At 43.9% G+C, this 24,584-nt stretch overlaps 1 pseudogene; it reads right to left on the bottom strand.

Moving 5' to 3' along the window:
* Positions 1–211: 211 nt before the first annotated feature.
* LOC121922807 lies at positions 212–20,175 on the bottom strand (annotated as a pseudogene).
* Positions 20,176–24,584: the final 4,409 nt, after the last annotated feature.

Below are 24,584 nucleotides of genomic sequence, written 5' to 3'. Positions count from 1 at the left end.
CTGCTGGTAGTGGATACTATGCTAGATAACAGTTCCTTGCATTCCATCCAAAAAGAGACACATGTATAAGCCACATTTACACACCTGTATGCCACAAACAGTAGATTCTGGCATCATCATCCCAGACAGAAGAGAATGGGTGGGGGAGGTAGTCCTGACATCCATCCCATGGTTGTGCCCCTCCCCAGATCAGCACAATGCAGCTGAGGCATGGATTGCTTGGCACCTTTTATTATATAGATTCCTCCCAGTACAATTGACATGCATGGTGTCAGTTTACTGGACATTCAAAGTCTTTTGTCACCTGAAAACACAAACTGGAATCCCCTGGCTTCATGTGTGATGGGGGCCTTGAAAGCTAACTTAGCAGTGGGAGAAGAAGAGCCAATAGGCTGGGTTGGCTAGCAAGCAGGCCTTGCTGGAAGAGTGAGGACCCCTTTGACTAAACTAGGGGTCACTGATAGACAAATATACTGTAAGGAACAGGAATTAGTGTGGGATAGAATTCAAAGGCATAGTAGTGTTAGTTTGGAGTATCAGTATGCAAAGGGATCTTGTACCACCTTTGAGACTGACTGTGCGAAAGATGTTGTAGCATAAACTTTCATAGACTTGGTCTATTGACTCCATGCATCTGAGGAAGCAGACCCAAATCTATGAAAGCTAATGTTACAACAACTACTTTCACACAGTCTGAAAGGTGCTGCAAGAGCCCTTCATGTAGTGTGGAATAGTTTGACATGAGATGATGGTGTGGTAGTGATAAATGGACAGATTTACATGCTGTTTCTGATTTTTTGAGAAGCATCTAACTGGGTTGTTGCTGAAATGCTTTGATCTGATCTAGCATGACAAATTTAGTGATGGAGGTTTTCCACCAGCTGTTCAGTGTTTTGGCTCACCCTGGTGGCTGCCATGTGTACTATCTTAACATCCAATAAGCAGAAGTGCTGGAAAAGCTAAGAGCTTCCTGCAGTGGCCAAGCCAAGAGGAAACCATTGGAGGAAGCACCAGGCCTTGCTTGTCAAAAATAGTATCTCAATTGATATGTGACATGGGTGTGCTCTGGTTGTTGGGCCTCAAGCACCAGTTCTTATCTTAAAGAGCACAAGAACTATGAACATACAGGACTAAGAGCTCCAGCAAAAGTTAGTCAACATTTCTTGCACTATCAGTTGTAGAGATCATCATCACCTTCCTCTTGGAAGAGGTTTCCTTGGCCACTACTGCCACTGCTGCCACCCCCGCTGCCACCACTGCTCTGCTTTCGAGATGGGAACCTGTAGGGAGAAAGAGAGCAGTGTTAGTTCACTGTGGGAACTAACATTCAATGAATGTGGGCCACGATCCAGTTACAGTCAGGAATAAACAAGATGTCAGCAGCCAACTAGTTGTGTGTACATCCAGGCCGAAGTGACAGTAGCCAGGCCAGGCAACACAGGTAGCCTGCGTTTTCACTCAGGGCTGCTTTCAGATATGCATCCAGTGCATGGCTGCAGCCTCCACAAAAAAACAGTTCAGGCATGTGGGCAACTGGATCAGGCCGACAGTGTTTTCAGAATGCTCTTTTATTGATGTTATTACTTTGAATCTTCCCTCTGTTTTTGATGTTCAGGCTCTGAGTGCCATTGCTGATCTAAGGGGTGAACAAAGTGTGACCTATGACTTACACATGTCCCCTAAGCCCCCCAGGGGTCAAAATGTTTTTTCCAAAAAGTCTGTCCCAAAAAGCCCTCTAGAGGCTTGGGGGGCATTTTCCTCATGCTATGGGCTTTTGAAAAAGGTTTCTCCTGGGCCTAAAATGCCAAGGGTGAGGGGTGCATGGTAAAAATTCCCTCTACCCCTTAGAGTATAGGTGGTGAGGTGGGATTTGAGAACAAAAAATATTAGATTTTAATGATGCAATCCAAAGTCTCCTAGCCTCCTGCAGTTACCCACCTCCCTAGCTTATGTAGACAAAATGGAACCATCAATGCATAAGAGAGGAGGTATCAGCAGACTTTGCAGAAGTAAAAAAAAACTTGAGGGAAAGAAACCTAGGAATTGGAAACCCTCTAAAGCAGCGAAATAAAGATTGAGCATGGTTGGCAGCCACAACATGCTGATTGAATAATCCCAGGAAAATGAGAAACCACCAGTGGGGAAGGGGGAGATGGAGTGAAGCGGTTGGAATCATGAAAAAGCATTCCACATTGATTTCAGACTCTCCCCTTCCGTTTGCATTGTTTTATATGATTTTCTGAAAGAATCATTTAAAACATGTTTACAGCACTTTTCATTTTAAAGATCTCAAAATAGTCAACAATTAAATGACCAGCTAAATATAGTAAAATGGCATACCAAAACGGACAATGGCTGGAATCCTATTTGGTATTTATAAATGTGTAATCAAGAATTACACATTTGTGACCATTTTGTATTCATGTTTCCTACGTATCCCCTTGTTTTTGGGTACATAGGGACCATGAAGGCTTCCCAATCCCCACTTACTCTCAGAAGCAACTTTGATCAATTGAAATCTAGTTCCCCTGTCATTTAGCAAACAGCTGACTGAGGTTCTCCTTCCACCCCTTGAAAGAGTGATATCCACTGCAAGGGGGAGTATGAGTTTCTCCCTGTTGCAAGGCAGATTGTTTGTCCGAACAGGTGGGAACATTAGTCAGCCACTTCCCAAGCAACAGGAGAAGAGATCCTGTCAATTGCAGTGGTTGCTGACTAGTAATGGGAACGGGTGTTGGGGAGTTTAGCTGGAATTTACTATGTAGCTACATAAAAACAGAGTGCACTGAGGATTCTGGCCCACAAAATCCCATAAAAACAATTCATTAGAAAATGGGGCTAATTGACAACAGTGAGTAAAATACAGGCCAAAACAGGCTGGCAGTAAGCACCAGCTTTGGAGCGTGGCGCTTAGATTATATCTACCCCAACACCGCCTCCAAGGCAGCATCACACCGCCCGCCTAACCAGACAGCAGGCAGTGTTGTGGCGCTCCGGCAGCACGGCATTCAGATGCTGCACGCCACAATAGCACAGAAGAGCCACCACTGTGGTGGAAGTGGGGGTCCACCCCAAAAAGGAGTGACATTTTGCCACTTCTTTTTGGGCTGGAAAAATGCCAGCTTGGGGCTGCAGCATGTGGTTGCCATGTCCCCAATCTGGCACTCAAAGGGGCGGTGTCAATCCACCCCTTTAGGTCCATCTGTACTGGCCCTAGGTCTTTGGCTGGTAGCAATAACATCCAACTACAAAAGAATTCCTAAAGCATTCCATCTTGTGACAGACACTCTTCTCCACAGTACCATTGGATTAGCCTAGGTACAATATGCTCTGTTTTATCTTATGCACTACCTTGACAGCCCTCCTGAAGTGTACATTTAATGAATAATAACATCTCTCTTCTGTGGAAACCTCTCAAATCCATGTGGCAAGCTGGAATGAATATCATGCAGTTATCAAGATATGGTTGGAGTGCAATTTGCATCAGCACTAGTCAGCATAATAAAAGATGAGGAATGCTGGGAGCTACAATCCACAACATCTGAAGGACTGCACTTTGCTCACCCCCAAGCTAGTGGTATCTTAGTATTTTTTGGATATGAGCATTCACATAACTGCATTCCAGCCTGTATCAGAGTCAAGCAAAAGTTTATCTTTTTGGAAAAGACAAGTTTTTCTGCTGTGCTAGCACTGGTGAGAGGGAAAACAATGGTACCTGAAATTTCCAAAACCACGGCTTTGCTGTAAAGTCTGAGCGAACATCTCATACTTGCGTATGTCATTATCGCTGACTGAACGGCGTGCAAAGCGCATAGCTTCTTCAAAGTGATCACGGCGGATCTCTGGCACAGGATCATAATCATCATCCTGATGCAAAGGGCAGAAAAAATGCCATCAGATCATGTCCTTGAAAGCACCATAGCTCAATAAAAATGCAATGCAATGACCCTAAGATGGCTCATTGACTGTAAAAGTTCTTGAAGCTAATGCCAAGGGCCAAAGCAGGGCTTAAGACTGTGGCAAAGAATTTGGCCAGACCCAGCTGAGAGGTAGGAAAGCCAGTTCCCATACCATGGGAGCATATTTAGCACGTTGGCGTTCCCGCTCTGCCTTGATCTCCATCTCAATGGCCTCACGGATGGCCAGCTTGCAGGCCCGCTGGCAGATTTCAGTGAGGTCAGCCCCTGAGAAGCCATGAGTGATCTTAGCTAGATAATTCAAGTCCACGTCCTGTTGGAAAAAGAGATATGGGATACAAGAGTAATGCTGCCACCACAGAAAAAAACATTTTCCCTTTAAAGAAACCTTTTCATTGAATGCATTCTTGGAAAGCACTTGGAAGTGGAGTCCAGGAGATGAGTTCAGAATCCAGCCCCTCCATTTTTACTGCCACACCATTTCAAATTCCCTCCCTTAGTTTTGACCCTTAACTAGCATTAGTCCTGACCTTGGCAATAGGTGACTTTCGCAGGTTGGCTTGCAAGATAGCCACACGAGACTTCTCATCAGGCAATGGGATGTAGATGAGCTGATCCAGGCGCCCTGGACGGAGGATGGCTGGGTCAATAATGTCAGGTCTGTGGGCCAAAGAGACAGAGGACATTATCACATGGGGCAAAGTTGGAAGTTTAAAGGGGTGACAATGCAGGGTCATCCAGGGCTTAGGGAGAAATTTGCAGCTGCTTATCACATGATGCTGCATGCAATCAGAAGAGAATCCAGGGAGAATGTGAGGTCAATCAGGAAATAAGTAAATTAGCAAAACTACCAGATTTACATTTCCATTTTGCTTCCAAATTGACTCCTCTTACATAATGGCTGCTGTGTGAAAATGCAAGCCTCCAGATGCATCTGGTTTCCTGATTTCCCAAGCTGCCTTGCTGTCCCTGGGAGAGACTTCGTAAAGAGATACACTCACGCTTCCCTCACCCCCATTCTTTCCTCCTCTAATGGAGCCTCTAATGAAGGGCATAGCTGGTGGGAGAAGGAAGAGGGAGGGAGTTTTGGAAGTCCTCTTGGACAAGAGAGAGAAAGGGAGGACATGCCCTGGCAAAGGAGGGCATCAGGGGAGTATCAGCCCTTGCTGGAACCAGGCAGGTTTATGGAACCAGCCCCCTCCTTTCTCTCTCTCTCTCTCTCTTGTGTGTGGTTTTGGAGCTTGCAAAGGGCAGCCTCATTCTGCCTTCCTCTGAAACACCTTTTGGGGCTTCTGTGGCAAACAGTTTATACCACCATTTTAATGTCTAGGCCAGTTCCTGGACTGAACAGTGAAGCTTTTGCTTTGATGGTTTGCTGCTGCTTGCTTTTAAGGTTAGATAAGGTGCCCAGATCACATGCTGGGTGCCTTGTTTGCCTCAGAATGACAGGACTAACAGCAGAGCTGCTGCCAAGGGAGGAAGAAGTAAAACCCTTACCATTCAGGCCAGGAACTGGCCTGGACAGGTTTGAAAGTGACAGTGGTGGTGGTGGTGTGAGACCCAGGAAACTCCACAGGGGCAGTCAGGTAGATACTATCCAATGTCGCTGCAGAGAAAAAGGTATGCAGCGTGGCTCCAGGGTGGGTGTGGGTGCACAAGGGGCAGGAGTCCAGGCTTTTCCCCTAGTGTAGACAAGCCCCAAATCCAAGGGTTGAATGTACTGATTGGTACTGAGGCAAATTATTCCTTTTGTTTGTTTGTTTTTGTTTGTTTGTTGAATTTATACACTACCTTTCTCCCAGGATGGGATCCAGGGGAGCTATATTCTTCCTTTCTGCCCCTGAAATTATGCCACGTTACTAGCAATAATAAAATACACATTAAGAACGTCTCAATTAAAATGTAATATGAAAACAAGTTGAAAACATACCCCTACAAAAAATGCACAACACTAAATGGTATAGCTAGCACCCAACCAGTTGGACTTCCTTCAGCTGCAGACCAAATTACATGGCAAAGACATGACTCAAGAACAATGTCTTTGCCTACTGACAAGAGGACAGAGCCTGAGAGCAGCCCACAAGAAAGCCCCTTTTCATCTTCTCATGAGACATGCCTCTAGTGGAGTTGGGACCATAAGGACCTCCAGTGAAGATCTTAAAACTGGGAGCAGCCTGTAGTCTTTCAAATAGCCTTGACCCAAGCCATAAAAGGTTGAATGTTGTCCATATGTCACCAGAGCAGCTCAATTTGCAAGGAGCCCCAGGCAGAATTCTCACCACTCATTTGCACTCAGAATTCTATCTTTTGTTCCTCCTTTATAGAGGCTCTCACCTGTTGGTGGCACCTATGATGAAAACTGTCTTCTTGTTGGTCATGCCATCCATTTCTGTGAGGATCTGGTTGATGACACGGTCAGCTGCACCTCCACCATCCCCTGCTCCACCACCCCGGGCTTTGGCAATAGAGTCCAGCTCATCAAAAAATAGGATACAGGGAGCAGCTTGCCGGGCCTGGATAAGAAGTAGTAGAAGAACAACAACATAGTAATGTGAGCTTGGTGGTGATGAAGGAGAGCTGAGATTGCTCAGAGTGTGACATGGTGTTCAAAAATCCTGAGCCCTTCTGGTCTAGTACATCCCATTAGTGCACGTGGGGGCAAGGTGTGGCCCCAGGTTAAAAGAAATTCAGAACAATTCCCTCAATTATTTTTGGCCTCCCACCAAACCTCTAGGGGAAGTGAGGAGGAGGCAATTGCATCATATTTTGACCTTTTTCTACCCAGCAGAAGCCTTTTATTAAAATAGGAAGTGACCTAGAAGTGACTTCCACATCACTTCCTATTGTAAAAAAAGTTACACTTCTTGTGACTTCCAGGTCACTTCCTGTTGTTAAGGGGATCTAAAATGACCCATGAGGGCCAAAAAACATTACAAAAATGTGCTGCATCTCCCCTAGAGAGTGTTTTTGGAGCAAAAAAATTGGTGTGTATGTGCAATGCCATAGGAGTGTGGCGGCCCAATGTAGCTCCCTAACTCTCAACAATTGTCCATGCCTGAAGAAGTGGATGCACCAAGTACTTATCCCTAGTTACAGGAACAACATTTTAAAAAAAAAAGAAAAGAAAGTTAAGTAAGGACTGGTTGGTGACCAGCTGAAAGGTGGTGAAGATCTGGGGGTCCAACCCAGAGGTAGCTTAGGGCAGAACCAATATATTATGAATCTTTAGTGGGCCAAACTCTATGGAAATATGAAGTAAATCCCAGTGTGGGACCAATAGGCTATTCTTAATTAAACACAACAATCTTCCAGTAACTTTCATTAACTGAAGAAAGGGAACTCTGAAAAAAAACTGGGCATTCATTTTCTTTTCTTAATTTTTAATTCCCCAAAATTAAATCTAGGCAATTTATAACCTCTTTTACTGCTGCTGCTGCCGCCGCTGTTGTCATTACTATCATTATTTGGAATGGGCTACTGGCTAGTACCTGGATCTTCTAGTTCCTGCCCTCTTCCCCTGCCTCCACCCCAGCTCTGCACCTTGTCAAAGACATCACGGACGTTGGCCTCACTCTCTCCGAACCACATAGTGAGGAGTTCAGGACCCTTGATGGAGACAAAGTTGGCTTGGCATTCATTTGCAATGGCCTTGGCCAGCAGGGTCTTGCCACAGCCAGGCGGTCCATAGAAGAGAACACCTCGTGAAGGCGTCATGCCAAATTTCAGGAACTTGTCAGGATATTCCACAGGGAACTGAGGAGGGTAAGAGAAAAAGATGTTAAGGAGGTTTCCCTTCCCCTTTCCTAGCTGTACCATGAGTATGCTTTCCAACTGTTACCATCATTCAGCTTCAGAAGGGAGAGAGACAGGCCAGTTCCTTTGGGCCTAGCCCAAGTAAGATGAAGAGCCCTCCCTCCAGCCCATCTGCCATGGCCCCAGAGGATGAGAAGAACCAAGGAATTTGACCCCTTCCCCACCACCATTCATTTCTCCTTTTGTGTCATGTCTTTTTAGATTGTAAGCCTGAGGGCAGGGAAATGTTTAATTTTTAAAAAAAAATTGTAAGTAACTCTGAGAGCCTTTTTGGCTGAAAAGCAGGGTATAAATACTCCAAATAAATAAATAAATAAATAACATACCATCCTTGCAATGCCACATTAAGACTCAAAAGTCCTAAAAGTTACAAAGTACTGCAAGGTCTATAGATGGCCAGAGTTCAGTAATCTCAACTCAATCTCATGTTTTTATCCTTCAGTTGTTGTTGTTGTTAAGCATGCAGACATTCAGAGGCACTAAATTTTGAAGTCCAGATGCTCATCATGTCAGTCCCCATGGAGAGTCTAAAAATGCCAGTACATCTATTGAGCCACATGTATCTCTGGATGTGCACACAAGTCCATGCACACACATGGCTGTACACACTGCAGCAGAGGTTTCATCCAGGTGTTTCTTTTCTTGGCACTAAGGAGAAACACTTTCCTACCCAAAATATTGTTAAGGATGTTAGCTATGCACAAAGGAAACAAGAAGATCTGGGTCAGGTGAACAATAACATCATCATCCCTGCTAATGAGAGTGTCATGGAGGTTTGGAACCCCCCCCCCCCCAATTAGCCCTGGCTCCACTACACCACTCTTCAGAGGCCTTTGCACCAAAATCCAAATGAAAGGCTGATAGCTCCTGCTGCTGTTACTGCTACTGCATGTGCAGCTACTAGAATCTGGGCTGTTTAGTACCACAGCATGCTCCTACTCACCTGTACCAGCTCCTGTAACTCCTGTTTGACTTCCTGCAGGCCCCCAATATCATCCCAGCACACCTGTGGCACCTCCACCACAGTCTCCCGCAAGGCTGAAGGATTGCTCTGGCCAAGTGCCCACTACAAAGCAAAAAGACAGCAAGACACAGCAGTAGGCACAAAACACTGTAATAGGTGCTTCTCATGGAGGCCATTGCTTTCTTGGGTTACATTCCCCAGTTCATTACCCACACAGAAACCAAACTAATCAGGTCAGCAGAGGAATGCTGGCAATTCCAAGACATTTGCTACTCTGTAGACATGATTTGGGAGTGGGATTTGCAACAAAATCTGTAAGCTAACAGCTTCAGTTCAAGAAGCCGAGATGCTGAAACCTAAACTGAGAAGGAATTCCAGATCAAATCTAGAACTCTAACAAAATCAGTTTTAAATAATAATCATCATCATAAGCAGTGACAAAATTATTCTCTCTCTCTCTCTCTTTGGAAGACATAAGGGCTAGAATTCACCAAGGCAGTTACAAATGCATAGCCCTAGAGTCATACATTTGTGACTGATTTGTATACACCATCCCTACGTATTCCCTAGTTTAGGGGAAGCGTAGGGACCATGAAAGTTCCTCAATCCCACCTTATTGGGAAGCATCCACTGCAAACAACACAGGTTTATTCTCTTGCCAATCAACAGCTGACTGACATTCCCATCCTCCCTCAAGAGAGCAATCTCTGGTGCAAGGGAATTGAAACAGAAACCAAGCTGTCCCACTGGAGATCACTCATGGGAGAGGATGGGGGCATCTGTCAGCTGCTTCCTGATCAACAGGAAAACAGATCTCCACAGACTGCAGGGGCTGCTCTTTGGTTAGTGGGATTGAGGGAGTTGGGCCAGGAGACACTATGTAGCTATGTAACTGAGGTGATTACGCAATCATAACTGCCTTGATGAATTCCAGCTTTTTTGAACTCAAATACACTTATAACATTGAATAGCTGTATCAGGTCTTATGCATCATTGTTATTTCATTGTTGTTGTTTCTATTTTTTGGATGACTTTTTAAAAAGAAGACTCTAAATGGCTTACAGATAAAACATACAAAAGTCAGAAACATTACAAACAATATATAATATAAAGCAACACTCCTTCCCCCAACAGATCATAGGGATAATCAATTGGCCTAAAACTGATAGGTTAAAATATAGCCTATCTCATCCCATTTAGTCTCCTGAAGCAGAGAAATTTCTTAACCTAGCATGTAAATGATGATTAAGTTGGAGCCAAGTGGGCATCCCTAGAATTAGCATTCCATCACAGGCCACTAATTGGCTAGCATTTAGTGGGGCCACTATTGAAAAGGCAATGTCCCTTGACACCACTTGCTTAAATCCCTCAGTTGAAGATCTCATGGAATAGGCAGGTTCATAATGAGAGAGGCTTTCTGTCAAATATTAGAACATAGCCAGGTGGCATGAACAAAACAAAGTTAATGGTCATATGAATAAGAACTGAAGTAATAGCAATATAGCGAATGAATATCTAATACAAAATAACAAAATAATGGGACGCATCAGATATTCGAACTAAATGAAAACCCAAAATATGAGTACTTAAGAGACAGTGACGAACCTTTGGCCTTCTAGATGTTTGGATTACAAACCCCACAATTTCTTACTGTTGGCCATTCTTGTTACGACATATGGGAACTGAGGTCCAACACAGGTGGAAAGCCAAAGGTGTCCCTCCCTCTGCCAACATACACAATTTGGAGCTATTTGAGAATTGTAAAGGATTTGCACAGAAATCAAGAAGTTATTTTTGCCTACTAAATCTACTGAAGAAACCCTGCATATCATTTGTATGTAATCATGTTTTAAAGTCAGAGGGTAATGAAATTCTATCAGTAAAGCTGGTGGGGAAAGTGGGTGTGATTACCATCACTTTTTAAATAGATTTTTTTTTTGTCTTTTGAGAACTCTGCCAATAAAAACTAAAGCAAATGAATGGATTATGGATTATGGATGGACATTTTGATCGTAGACATCTTGCTACTAGCATGCTGGGGCAGGCCTACCTGGAAATCATCCATGGTAACAGCCATGGAGTTGAGGATGTCAGCATCAATGGTGTCGTCCTCCAGGTCGATGACACTCATCTTCTTCCGGATTGCCTGGAGTGCTGCCTCAGAACACAGTGCTGCCAGGTCAGCGCCCACATGCCCATGTGTCTCATTGGCTACCTGAAATGACAGACCAGGTGCCCTGGGCTAAAACTCTCTCCATCCCAAACCAACTTGGCCAGGTGAGGTTAGGAAAGAATCCTGTCTGAAACCCTGGAGACTTGCTTCCTGTCAGTGTTGACAATACTGGGTTAGTGTATAAAGCAACTCTCTATTTCGCTATACCTAAAGCCACTCTCAAATGCCCAGAATAATTTCTGGAGCTGTCAGTGTACTGTTTATCCCAAATATCTTGATTGTGGGTATGCATGCAGCATTAGTCATATAATCCTCATTGTGCACTCAAGACTCTCTTGGTTTCCCCAGTACTCCAGTTCCCATATTGGAACCATAACTCAATTTTATTTCATGGGCATCACAGCTTTGCAAGGAGGGAAACAGGTATCCCTCCCAGATACTTAGGTTCCAAGTTCACATAAAGTAGGTCTATTACTTGATTTTGAAACTCTTGGTTAATATGGGAAGTGAGATCCTTCAAAGGCATTGTGCAAGATGATTTGTGAGTCCCAGCTGCTGCATTTGATGTGTGGCAGGTCCTTAAATCATGAAAATCACCCTGTTGCATTAATCAAGTGACAAGATGCTTGTGTGAACCATTCCTCTAAATAACTATAGACTCTGTTGCATTAATCCAAGTGACAAGATGCTTGTGTGAACATCCTCTAATAACTATAGACTCATAGAGTGGAAGAGATTCAAGGGCAATCAAGTCCACCCCCCTGCCATGCAGAAGACACTTCGAACACCCCGACAGATTGCCATCCACCTCTCGTCTAAAAACCCCCAAAGAAGGAGACTCCACCACATTCCGAGGCAATGTATTCCACTGTTCAACAGCTCTAATACCAATGTTTAGGTGGCATCTCCTTTTCTGGTAGTGTGATATAACCTTTGTATATCTTCTTGTGTCATTGAACATGGGAACTCCTTCCCACCTTGCAAGACTCATTCCCATCCTCACCCTCTCCAGGTCCAATCAATCACACCAGCTTCATATTCTTGGTGTGTATCTGTAAGATCCAACCTTCCCACTGAATCTGGGATCCCAATGTCAATTCTCGATCAAAACGCCTGCAGAGGAGAGACAAACACTGAATCCAGGGCTAGAATGAACAAAAAACAATTTTTCCAGCTCTGGTCCACCTAACTATCCATCTCTGAATGGGGAAACTAGTAAATTTAGGGACAAGAGGTGAAGAATGTGTTGCTTTGGCAGGGGGGAGACCATGACCTAAGCTAGGGGCTATATGGGCCATGCCAGACTCCCCTGTCAATTTTGGAAAGTAGGTTTTTTTAATGAAACAAACCTTCTCTGACGTACGGGTTCAATGGAGGGACAATTCCATCACTTTTGAAGTCTACCACTCTGTTATAAGCCCAGAGGCTTTGCCCACCCCTGGCCTAATGATAAAGCAGAATGGTACAATTCATAGCAGTTGTCAGCAAATAAAGGCAGAATGCAGAGAGTAATGAAAAGAAATTTCAGTTTGATTCTAGGACCAAGTTGTGATTTTGGGATCTTGATTTCTTTTCTAATGAATTTTCAAGACCTACATCCAAGAAGGAGAAACATCTGGGGTAGGTAGCTGAGAAAGGAGAACAGTTTCCTACCAAATCGGCGAAGGGCAGGATCAATACGTTGGGCCGATTGGTAGCAGCCATGACTACCACATGTGAGCGTGTTTCAGACCATCCATGAGTGTGAGCAGCTGGGAAACAATGCGCCGTTCCACTTCCCCATGAGTCTGAAATGGTTAGGAGAAAACGGAGAAGGAACATCACAATTAGCTCTGATACTAACCTACAAGAGTCAACAAGGTACCAGTACTAAACTTAGGAGCACAGTCCCCTGGTGGTCAATTTGCATAAAGAAGTTATAAATAGAAAATAGATGGCGCCAAAGTGAGGGAGCACTGTGACAAGAGACTGTGGAGGTCTTCCACAAGAACTGTGCATCTGGCTCCATGTCAGGAAATGAGATAAGAATGAAGCTTCTCAGATTGTCAAAAAAGCATTGGAGAGATCCAGCTCAAATTCACAGTTCAGCATTCATCTGACCTAGTCATCACCCAGACTAAGGGGCTCTACGACTGCCCCTTTTCGTGCTGGATCGGGGCTGCAACAACCTCATCTATGGCCCCAATCAAGCTTCTGAGGGCACAAACGAAGCCGCAAAAAGCGGCTCCCTTTTTGTGCTCTAAAAAGGGTGCCACGCGGTAGCGGCAGAGCTATATATGCTCTTGGTGCTGTGTCATCTGGATGTAGTGCTGGAGGGGCGCCACAGCCACAAGCACGCTGTCTGGAGTGGGCACAGCATCAAAGCACCCTGGGGGGGGGTTTTGAAGTCAGGCATGCATTGTCAGGATGCAAGCCCCAACCCTGTCCGCAGGCTGGCCTTTCAGGCCGTCTGTAAGGCCTAACATCTTATAGTTGTTGCTGCAAGAATTAAATTCTGGTTTCTTTAAACTAGAGTCCTAGCCACTTCTGATTTTGCTGAATCATTTCAGTAGATTTCGAGAGTTGATTTCTTTATCTTCTTTTGTCCACACCTCCACACACACTGATAAAGATCAGATCAAAGAGCCAGCTGCCAGGTGATCTAGGGGATGCAGATCCATGAAGTCAAATATTTTAAAACTGGAGACTGATATGGCCACCAGTTGGGGGCGAGGGGCTGTCAAAGTGATGTTGTGGCTCTCACAATTCGCTGAGCTTGTTTTTTCTCCCGATAATCTTGCAATGGATTCCACCACTTCTTCATGGATTTGCCTCTTACAGTGGGAAATAAATGTTTCCAGTCTATCGAGTAGCTCCTGATCTCTTTCAAAATCATAAAATGTGGTTCCACCAATGCTGAAAAACAATTTAATATCCTGAGTTTGTACGGCTGGATGTATTCCTTGCGAAATCTTTTAGGTCTGCGCTGATGGGCTGTTCTCCTTTCTCTATCGCAGCCTATCAGCTGTCTGTTGGTTCAGGCTCTGGGATTTCAAATCGTTCTATCAATAAACTAACTGACAAGTCTTGAGGCTTGCAAAGGAGTGATACGTGGTAAGAAAAGTACGTACAAAATTTGGATCTGCATACATGGGGTAAGTGAGCCTTTCATGAGCTTCACCATAGTCCCGCCTTTGATCAGGGGAATTCCAACCTGCGCTGAAGGCGTCCTCAAAAACAATGTGTCCTCAGAGTCTTCCAAAGCAAAGTGATAGACACTTGGACTGGGAGTGCGCAGGGGCTGCTCGTTCCTTCCGGTAACAACACGGCATCCAACATTTGGTCCAGAGTGCGGAGATACTGGAGAGGGATCAGTGCAGACATCCAGTGTTCTTTCTCAGCAGACTTGGTGGCACAAGATAAAACTACTTTCATTTTAGGAACCAGTCAAAAGCATTCACATGTATCATCTTTTATTCTAGTGGACTTCCTCATGATGATTTTTCCTTGAGTCAGTACTCCGCATTGCTGGAGCCGGAAGGCACGACTGTCCATGGTTGGCTTTGCAGCTGATCATTAAACCATCAAAAAGGAAGACATGCACTTCTGATTTTGTTGTTATGGGCATTGTTAATTTGACATATAGCCATATACAGCTTGAGTCAAGGTTATTTGAAGAACTGTATCTCTGCCTTTACAAGTCCACTAGAGCACTAAGTCATCAGAGAGGCCCTTCTCTCTGTCCTAACCCTCTCAGGTGCATTTGGTGGGAAAACAGAGAGGACCTTCTCTCCCTCCTTAGAGAGGCCAGGTTGGCCCATCCCTGGCCTCCCTTTGGCAGCAGATTGAGCATTCTTGGGCTGCCAGGTTTTCTCAAACTGACAAGGGTGGACTTTAAATGCGGTGCAGGTTTGTATATAGTATTGTGTACAGTGTTAATAGATTTTTAATGTGTCATGTGTTTAACTTTTAAACTTTGTTTTTAAACATTGTATTACATTTATTGCTGGTATTGTTTTTAACTGTATTGTTTAAAAATTTTGTAGCTTCCTGAGTCCCCATAATAATAATAAATATTTTGTGTGTGAGTCCTAGAAGCCCCCAAAGAAGCCCCAGTGAAAGAAAACTGGTCCTCACCCTGTCAAATTGCCCACCTCTGGATTAAGAAATGGGCTCTATTTACCATTTGAATATTGCTAACACTTTTCTTTACAGCTACAGTGCCTAACTGTTTTCATAGTTATGCATACAATCTTTCTAACAGTAATTGTATTGTTCTTTTAACTGTAAATCCCAGATTTTTTTGGGAGGGGGGAATGGGGAAATAATAACAAGAACAGCTACTCCTTGTTAAATTGCTTCACGGGTTTCTGGGCAGACCTATAAAAACCTTATGGCTGAAGTCTAACGATCTAAAAGACTGTCTCCTTATCTGACTTTCCAGATCTCAAGATCCACAGAGGAAGGCTTTCTTTTGTCCTGCCACCATGATAAGCTTGTTTGGTGAAGAAATGGAGATGGCCTTCTCAGTGGCTGTTCCACCCTCGGAACTCCCTTCCAGAGAGATGAAGTGGTGCTTCTACACTGTAGAAATAATCAGTTTGATTCTACTTTAAGTGTTGTAGCTCCATCTATGGAATCCTAGGATTGTAGCTTTACAAGGTTTCAGCCTCTGCCAAAGAGTGCTGGTGCTTCACAAAACTACAAAGCCCAGGATTCTGCAGGATGGGCCCATGGCATAAAGTGGTGTCAAGTGCATTATTTTTACACTGCAGATGCTCCCTAAACTGTCTCCCTTCTTGCTGTCCTTTGTCAGGAGGCAAATACTTTTTTTTTTCAGCAGACTTTTAATTGCTCACAGGGAGGCTTCTTATGAAGGTGTGCTTTACTGTATTTCATTTTTGTATGCATTTTAATGATTCTAAAATGTGATAATTTAATTGCCTTTAAATTTTATTCTAAGGTTTTAGTTGATTTATCTTGTGAGCCACTGCCTTGGTCCCAATTGGGAGAAAGTGGCATAGAAATAAATAAAAATAAGTGATACAGTGAAAAGTGTAGCTAAGCTCACATGAAACAAGCAATTCTATCTTCTTCTCTCTTCTTCTCTCTATATATTATTATATTATATTATTATTTAGTAGCAGTAGTGGTGGGTGGTAGTGTAGTAATATTTTATTATACCTGCTTTCTCCCCAGAATTGGTACACAAATGACTTACAATTTAAAAGAACAAGCAATGAAATTCAAATATTTTTGTTTGTGTTACCTGCCTTCAAGTCAACTCTGACCTATGGAGACCCTGTGGATGAGACATCTCAAGACCCTGTCCTGCTTAGTTCCGTAAACCTTAACCATGACCTTCTCAATAGAAATCCATCCATCTAGCATGTGGTCTTCCCTTTTCTACTTTTTCCACCTTCTTACATTATTGTTTTTTCCAATGAGTCATGCCTTTTCATGATATATCTGAAGTAACAGCCCAGCTTGTCCAGCTGGCCTCCAGGGAGATTTCTGGCTTGATCATAGCCATGTTTAATCTGGAAAATCAGTATGCAAAGGGATGTGGCAGCACCTTGAGACTAACTGAAAGAAAGAAGCTGAGAGCATGAGCTTTCATAGACTTGAGTCCTACGTCCTCAGAGACATTTGTGAGTGCAAGCCCAGAGAAACCTATATAGCAATCTGTGTGTGAGAATGTCCATAGGAATGCAAAACTTGTGGATGTGGAAATTATGTGGCAAATTCACTTTTGATGAAGGTCATTGGGGGACATGATCATTGGGGGATAAGGACAGGATGTTTATCTCAACAATTAAAAATACACAAAATGAGCATCACTCCCAGCTATATAAGGTTCCTGGTGTTTTGGCTAGTCACCCCTCACTGCAGTAAATCAGCTTCTTAGAGATTTACTAGTCAGTGAGCCCCTAGCTTACCTTCTCTCTTTAGGAGCAATGGCATCCAGTCATCAAAAAGATGAGAGCTGGAGCATTCTTCCAGCCTCTTCAAAGGCTTTGCGGCAAGTACTCTCTGACTCCCCGCCATTTGCCTCAGGATTCTGGAACCTATGGAAAAATAAAGAAGGAAACATAATGGACAATCATCAGTTCATCAACTGATGAATTCAACAGTTCAAGCAGAGATGGTGAAAAAGACCCTTGGGAATGACTTGAATACTTCCACCCTGAATGCATGGCCACAGGAAAGCTTTGCCAGTTCTAAGGGGCTTATTGGTCACACAGCTCCAGGGTCTCCTGTTGAATCACTCTGTTTACACTGATGCCATGAATCGTCATCATAATTCTTGTGGGTAATTTAAATTTCTTCAAGGCTTCAGCCTTTGCGAACGAAACAAAATACTGAATATAAAAATTAAAAGCCAAGCCTGTTAGGGCTAGTCTTTAAATTAGCAGAGTAGCAGAAATGCACTTTTTCGAATGGGGTGTGGTACGACCACCCAATAAGGGTGCTCCTGGTGCTGTTTTTCGCCGGAGGGAAGCCACAGCCTCCAACCATGCAGCTCCCAGCAGTGGAAAAAGAACCAGCAAAAAGCGGGTTCTTTTCAACCATGCACTGTGTGGATGCCACGGTGCTTGCGTAACAATGGGGCACCCATGTATAAGCCCCATTTGAACGCCCTCGTCAGATACAGGTTGAGGGGCGTGTGGGCCAAGTGCCCCAAGGCACCCATAACTGAGAGGAGGTCCGCAAGGGCTGGTATGTACGGGCCCTATGCTCCGAAGAACACACGATTCAAAACAATAACTCCAAACAGTTAGGTTGTTGAAAACAAAAGTTACTAATAGCTTAAGCTATATTTACATAGAAGGTCAATCTAGCTAGGGAATAGGGCAAGTAAAGAGAAATATTGCGCACTATTGTCCAAAGAAATCGGAGAGGCAGAGAATGGAAACACACACTCCGTTGAAAATAGTTGGAAAGAAGCAGTTAGTCCCGAAAGAGGAAGTGATTTAAGTCACATGGTTAGTTTGGAGTGTGTGTGTGTGTGGAGAGAGAGAGGGAGAGAGAAGAGAGAGAGAAGTGAGAGAGTTTATGAAGAGAGCCTATCTATCTAAGTAGGGGAAAGAAATGCAAAATAATGCCACAAATCAGAACAGCATTATTTAATGTCCCCTTACTCACCATTGATAAGAAGAAAACGCTCCTGTTCATTTGCAACTGCACACCACAAGGGTTTGCCAGTGCCAGGGGACCAGAGAGAAGAATCCCTCGGGGAGGCAAGAAAGAAGGGGAGAATGGTTAAGGAGCCATCCAGGAACCCTGTGCAAGGGATGTGGATCAGGAAGGTCAAGATAGAATTAAGCCCCAGGTAGACAGCCATGTAAGCCTGACATATAACAGGTCAAGACAAACATGTAGCCAGTGAATTAGGAGAGGATGTGAGCCAGGGAGCTGTCACTGTGGGAGAAGGGAAGGGCTCCCACTACAGGTGGACCCCGGGATACGAATGCGCCCGGGTTACGAATTTTTCCGGGAAACTAAAAAACCCAATAGGGTTTATGCTTCGCTGACGAAGGGTTCTCGGGGTTAGAAAAACCGACGCGCTATTTCCGCAGCCACCGGAAGGGCAGCAGAGAGCATTTTCCATTAAGCCTAGGGGAATGCGGCTTAAAACGAAGGTATTTGGGTGACGAAATAACCGCGGGAACGATTATTTCGTAACCCGGGGTACCCACTGGATGTCAGAAAATGTAAGTTCCAAGATCCGTCCAATTTGGACAGAAAGATGAGTGGCTACTGGTGATTCCCACTTCAGTGGAGCACTAACTCCACTCTGGAGTTATCCAAAGTTGAACCCTATAGAAAACTCAAATAGATTAGCACTGTAAGGATATCTGCTCAAATTTTGGGGATAATAATTAGCTCAACATACCAATGGGGGCTCCTTACAAGTACTCCTCTCAGATCGAATCCCAGCTGTTTAGCAAGGGACAAGAACTTCCAGGAACTGACCAAAAGGCAAAGTCTTGAATTTAATCTAGTTTATTGATGCACAGGGGGACACACTCACACCCATACATTCACTCATGCAATCACTCAAGGCTAATAGAAGAAAGAGGAAAAAGGAAAGAGAACACAAGGCCTGCTATAGGGAAATCTTGCCTGCAATGGTTTCCCTCGGAACAAGGAGCTGCAGCAACACTGAAGAAAATGGGAAAGGGGTGTGGAACCAGGAGAAGCAGACTGACAGAGTGCCTGCCTGCCACCAACATGGAACTTCGAACAAGAAAACCTGGAGTTTAAATAGGTTCCTAGTCATGTAGTCAGTGGAGGCTTTTGTCCACCCAAAAGGGACACAAAATTTACACATCACTTGATCCATAGGCTCCTTTGTCATGGGAAACAATTGCTACCGGATGGCTTGTCTGTAAATCTGTCTCCTAGGTGTGAAGGAATCTTCCTATTTGCAACTCCTAACTGAGGCTGGTGCCTACGTGGTCTCTCCGCTTTCAGGTCATGGCAGCCAAGGGACAGCTCCCATAATGCCTTTCATTAGGATCATCAGGAGCCATACTTCACCTATAGATGCAGAACTTGCTTGGAGGCCTCTATGATAAGTGATGCCAGGGAAAAGGGGCCACCTGATTACCTCCACAGATGCATTTTGGGATAGGGATTTTGGGTATTTTTATAAAATTCCAGACTTCCACGATGAAGTGGCAGTTCACTTTTTAAATTAAGAATTGTGATGAATTATAATCTGGAGGCTGATGAGGCCTGGGTCTCACTCTGTTCCTGTTGTACCTTCACACCAATAGCTTTGAAGAGTGCGGGGGTCTCAAGGGCAGCTCCACCATCTCCTTGATCTGAGCCAGTTGTTTACGGCAGCCTCCAATGGTCATCATAGCCAACGTCATTGAGGCCTCTCTTCTTCACCTGACAAAACAGAGGGGTGAACTGAAAGGGTGCTGGCAGAAATTGCCTCTTCTTTCCACCAGGCTCATACACACTCCTTCACATGCTAATATTTTGAGGGGATAGGAAGATTCATCCCTCTACCCACCATCCTTTGACTCCTCAACAAGTTTACTTTCTGCTGGATGAATCCCCCAGTGGAAATTTTGTATGGCAGATCCCCCATCAGAAAGTCTGTCTCTGCGTGTGATCCAGACTGGAGATGTGCAATGGCCTCTCCGAAAAAACATCCAGCCAACTGGCTGCCAACCTTTCATCCCTGATGTGTTTCAGTCCCTATTCTTACCTCTCGTTTGATGGGTTCCCCCTCACAGTGGATAATGGGTGTCAGGAGCAACATGCAGTAGGGCTAGGATACCTCTCACAACTTTAAATTCCACAGCCCTCATTCTCCCCGCACAAGGAAAATGTCACCTGGATAGAAACAAATCTCCTCAGAGTTCAGTCTCAAGCTCAGTAGTTTGTTCTTCTTACGTTTTTATAATTTCCCATTATTATTTCCCTTCTATTCCATTTTGGGAGACAGGCAGACTATAAATCCAATAAATAAATAAGCTACTCCTTTCCACCCAATCTAAAGCTGACCTGCTCCTAAACCAGTGTCTGTCATCAGTAATGACTGAAGTTCCAGTTGCTTTGATATCTTTACTTGACTACCAACTTCAATCATCATCCTCATAATCCACAGTGCACATTTGATGTAGCGTACTCTGAAGTGAGATCCATAAACATTGAAATAGAAGCCTATTTCAATTAACAACGTCTTGGACAATGAAATCCTTTTTACCAAATCTTTTATGCCCAACCACCTCCTCCTTCTCTCCTCTGTGTAGCTGCTAGGTTTTTTTTTAGCATCAGCATCTTAGAAGGGTGCTGAAGGAGGGCTGGGAGAAACACAGACTTGTCTTGTTAAGTTGCAGAAGTGTGTCACAATAGATTACACATGAATAAAACTTGAAATGGGAAAGAATTGGATTCTACTCTACTGTAGCTATATGTGCCAGAGCAACCTACAACAGGCAAGGCAAACAGCAGCTGCCTCTAGAATCTCTTACTGAGCATTTGTGAACAGCAAACCTGAGAGAAAAGTTGACAGCAGATTAGCCTGACTCACCAGGTACCCACAGCTTGTTAATCAAGTGTCATTCTCTAAGTTTAGCCATCAAAATGGATAACATAAAAGTGAAGGCTGGTGAAAGAAAAGGTTATCCTTGGATTCATTTTGGGAAAAGCCTTCAAGTGATCTTTAGAAGATTCAAAATGCTTTTGTTTACTTATCCAAAATGTACCTGACTTGCTGTTTAATTTCACACATACATCATGCTAGTTTTGGATTTAAAAATTGTCAAAACATATTTAATTCCTTTTATACGGTGTAGGAACATGTCCCTATTCCTTCCATGTTATTTCTGCCTCTGGTACCACAGTTTCTGTTAAAGAAATAATACCCAACAACACACCTACTTTGTTAACTGAGATAGATACAGTACGCCCATGCCATACACAGGTGCGCTATACATGGCTTTCAGCTTACAATGAAAGCTGTGCAAGAAACAGGAAATGGCACCACACTGCACTGTGTGCACAAGCCCCGTTGTTTTGAATGAGGCTTGAGCATACATGGAATTTGCCTTACGTGGGGGTGGGTGGGGTGTCCAGAATGGATCCCCCACGTAAGGCAAGGGCACACTGTACATGGAATAAAGATAGTGGTTGCTGCAATTGCCTGGCCTGGTGCTTCTCCTTATAGTTCCCGGCTATTAAAAAATATGAGAGATTGGTAAAGAAGGTGAAACAGTATTGTAGAGAATGAGGAGTTTAGATTCATAGGAGGACCAATTGTCTTCTAGAGGTAGAACGGGGAAAACAATCTCCTATTACTAGTTGTTGTCATTGTTAAAATGACTAGTTGTTAGGTCTGCAAGATTGAAAACTGGAGATGGCTTGTGTACCTTTAATGGTTGTGTAGAAGAGGGAATTTCAGCAGGTGTTACTTGATATGCAACCAGGTAAAAAGCAACACTTCTTGTGGTTCCTTCTTTTGCACAATGACTAAAGGTACAGGATCATTCAACAGGTATTATTCTGGCAACCCTGCTTTTTTTTTTGTCAGAGACTCTAGGCCTCATTGTATTCCAAACTAAAATAAACAGTTAAACGAATTACAAGAGAACAGATTCCACCATGTAAGGAAGTACTTCCTGAAAGTAACAGCTGCTCAACAGTAGAACAGATGGCCTTGGAGGGTAATGGAAACCTACTTTTCTGGCGGTCTTTAATAATAATAAAAAAACCTGGATGCCAACTTTCAAGAATGTTTTAGCTGTGTATTCTTGCATGGAACACTTTCATTTTACAACTATCATTCTATGACCTCCTAAGAGTCTGTGTTTGTTCTTCATGGAAACCAGAGAATACCAATGAATCTCTATTAAAGGTAAAGGTAGTTCCTTAACATGAATGTCTAGTTGTAACTGAGCGTAGAGGGTGGTGCTCATCTCCATCACTAAGCCAAAGAGCTAGTGTTGTTTGAAGATGAATCCCGTGGCCATATGGTCAGCATGACTGCACCAAACACTGTTCTCTATTACCAGAATCTCTATTACCAGAGGCAAAAACAGAGAGGCCAAAAGCTGTGGTGGGCTGTCCAGGATATGTGGGTTGCAGCATTTGCCTCACCAGGCCCAATACTGAATGGAGGCCAACATGAAAATGTTCCACTTAATTGTTGTCTTTATGTCAAACACCCTTTGCGAAAGTCTCTTCCCTCAGCAGCCCCCCCCCCCCCCCCCTCCTGACATCTGTTCCTCAAGACAGACCTATTGGAACCATCTCAGATAATTCTTGCTTTTAGGTAGGGGACATGAAAGGGTGAAGGTAGCAAAAAACAAGAACAACAGGGAGGCCTTGGTGTGGGTCAGCTGTGGCCCAAAGTCTGAAGGTTCACCACTGAGTTAAGTAGTTCTTGCCAACTGCTCACCTTTGTGCACGGGTTGATAAGCTTCCAAAAAGTATGGTTTCAGGTAGGCTTCAAAGAGATTTCCAGTCAAGCCTACAATAGTGTCATCAATGGGCAGGACATGGATCCGCTTTCCGTATTTCACATCTGGACAGGCCTGTACACTGTAGAGAAAGATTCAGCTGGCTTCCATAACATACACAGCAAAGCCAACATGCCCTGTTAAGGTTGTTTCAAATCCCCTGGCAGAACAATCTTCTGGGTAACCTATTCTGTCACTTTGACACCGCTTATTACTAAGGCTTTTTACCAAGTTTTCATGTGGTCACTAATTTAATGCCTCTGATTACATAAAATAAAAACTAATATTACATGTTGGACAATGTGAAAAAAGCATATATTTAGATGAATTTGCTGTTGTTGCATGCCTTCAAGTCATTTACAACAAATGGTGACCCTAAGGCAAGCTTATCACAGGCTTTTGTATGCAATATTGGTTTAGAGAAGTCTTGCCTTTGCCTCCTTCTGAGGCTGAGAGAATGTGACATGCCCAAAGTCACCCAGTGGGTTTCCATGGCCAAGCAGCGATTCCAGCCCTGATCTCCAGACTTGTAGTCCAAAACTCAAACCACTATACCACACTGGCTTTTCAATGAATTTACACAAGCAAATTACTACTGATTCAGGGCTGTTTTTCTCCTACTCTTTGAAATCCCCATATTTAGCCTCACATTTTGCACTCCACTGTCCCTGCTTCCCACCATCAAAACAATCTTCTTGATTGTGGCCCAGTTTACACTTCAGCCCGCTCCACACCTGCTGTCCACACTCTGTGACAAGGTATACCTGGTGCTCTCCACCAACACCCAACATGACACAGCACAGTTTACTGAGCTTCCCAGTCCCTGCTCCAGCTTGGGCCAGCCTCACCTGACCACATCTCCAAGACGCACACGGAGGTTGTTGCGGGTTACACGGTTCATACGGATTTTCTCATTCTGGCAGGAGTCATCCGTGAGAACAATGCACACTGTCTCCCGGTGTTTCTTTCCCTTCAACAGCACTGTGTCTCCCCGGAACAAGTGCAGTTCCTCTATCTTCGCCTGGAGAGAGCCAAGAATGGAACCAATGTAAGAAACTGTTTAGTCAGTGGACAAATAAGGTGTGTGTGTGGTGCGCTTCAAATATTTTGGACTACAGTTCCCACAGAACCCCATAACACATATATAAGAGTTATGTAGTCCAACACAATTTGAGGATGCTAGATTGGGGGAGAGTGGTATCTTGTTGTTGTTGTTGGTGGTGGTGGTGCCTTCAAGTCGTTTCCAATTTATGGTGACCCTAAGGCAAACCTGTCATCAGTTTTTCTAGGCAAGATTTGTTCAGAGAAGGCTTACTACTGCCTTCCCCTGAGGCTGAGAGCATGTGACTTGCCAAAGATCATCCAGTGGGTTTCATGGCTAAGCAGGGAATTAAACTCTGATTTCCAGAGTCATAATCCAACACACAAAATCACTACACAATGCTGACTCAGCCCCCAATTCTGACAGGGTCCATGAGGCAGGCAATCCAGTCTTTGTACCACTAACTTCTTTTTATTATGTGGCCAGGTAGGCACTTCTTTGTTTTACAACTCCTGCTACTTCATCCATTAAGATCTTTAGTGTCTTCCCTCAGGTAGTTTGAAATAATTGTTAATTCTCCCAATAAGATTAGCCTTTCTCTCTAATTTTCTTCTGGAAATTTAGGCAATCATGATCTCTCTCAGTAAAAGAAAATCTGGTCTGGTTTGCATTTTTATTGCTGGACCTCTACACTTGCTTATTCTGCTGCATTATC

This window comes from Sceloporus undulatus, chromosome 2 (assembly GCF_019175285.1).
Source record: "Sceloporus undulatus isolate JIND9_A2432 ecotype Alabama chromosome 2, SceUnd_v1.1, whole genome shotgun sequence".
NCBI classification, from domain to species: Eukaryota; Metazoa; Chordata; class Lepidosauria; order Squamata; family Phrynosomatidae; genus Sceloporus; species Sceloporus undulatus.
The sequence above is the reverse complement of the archived record's forward strand: the minus strand, read 5'-3'. Positions and strand labels throughout refer to the sequence as shown.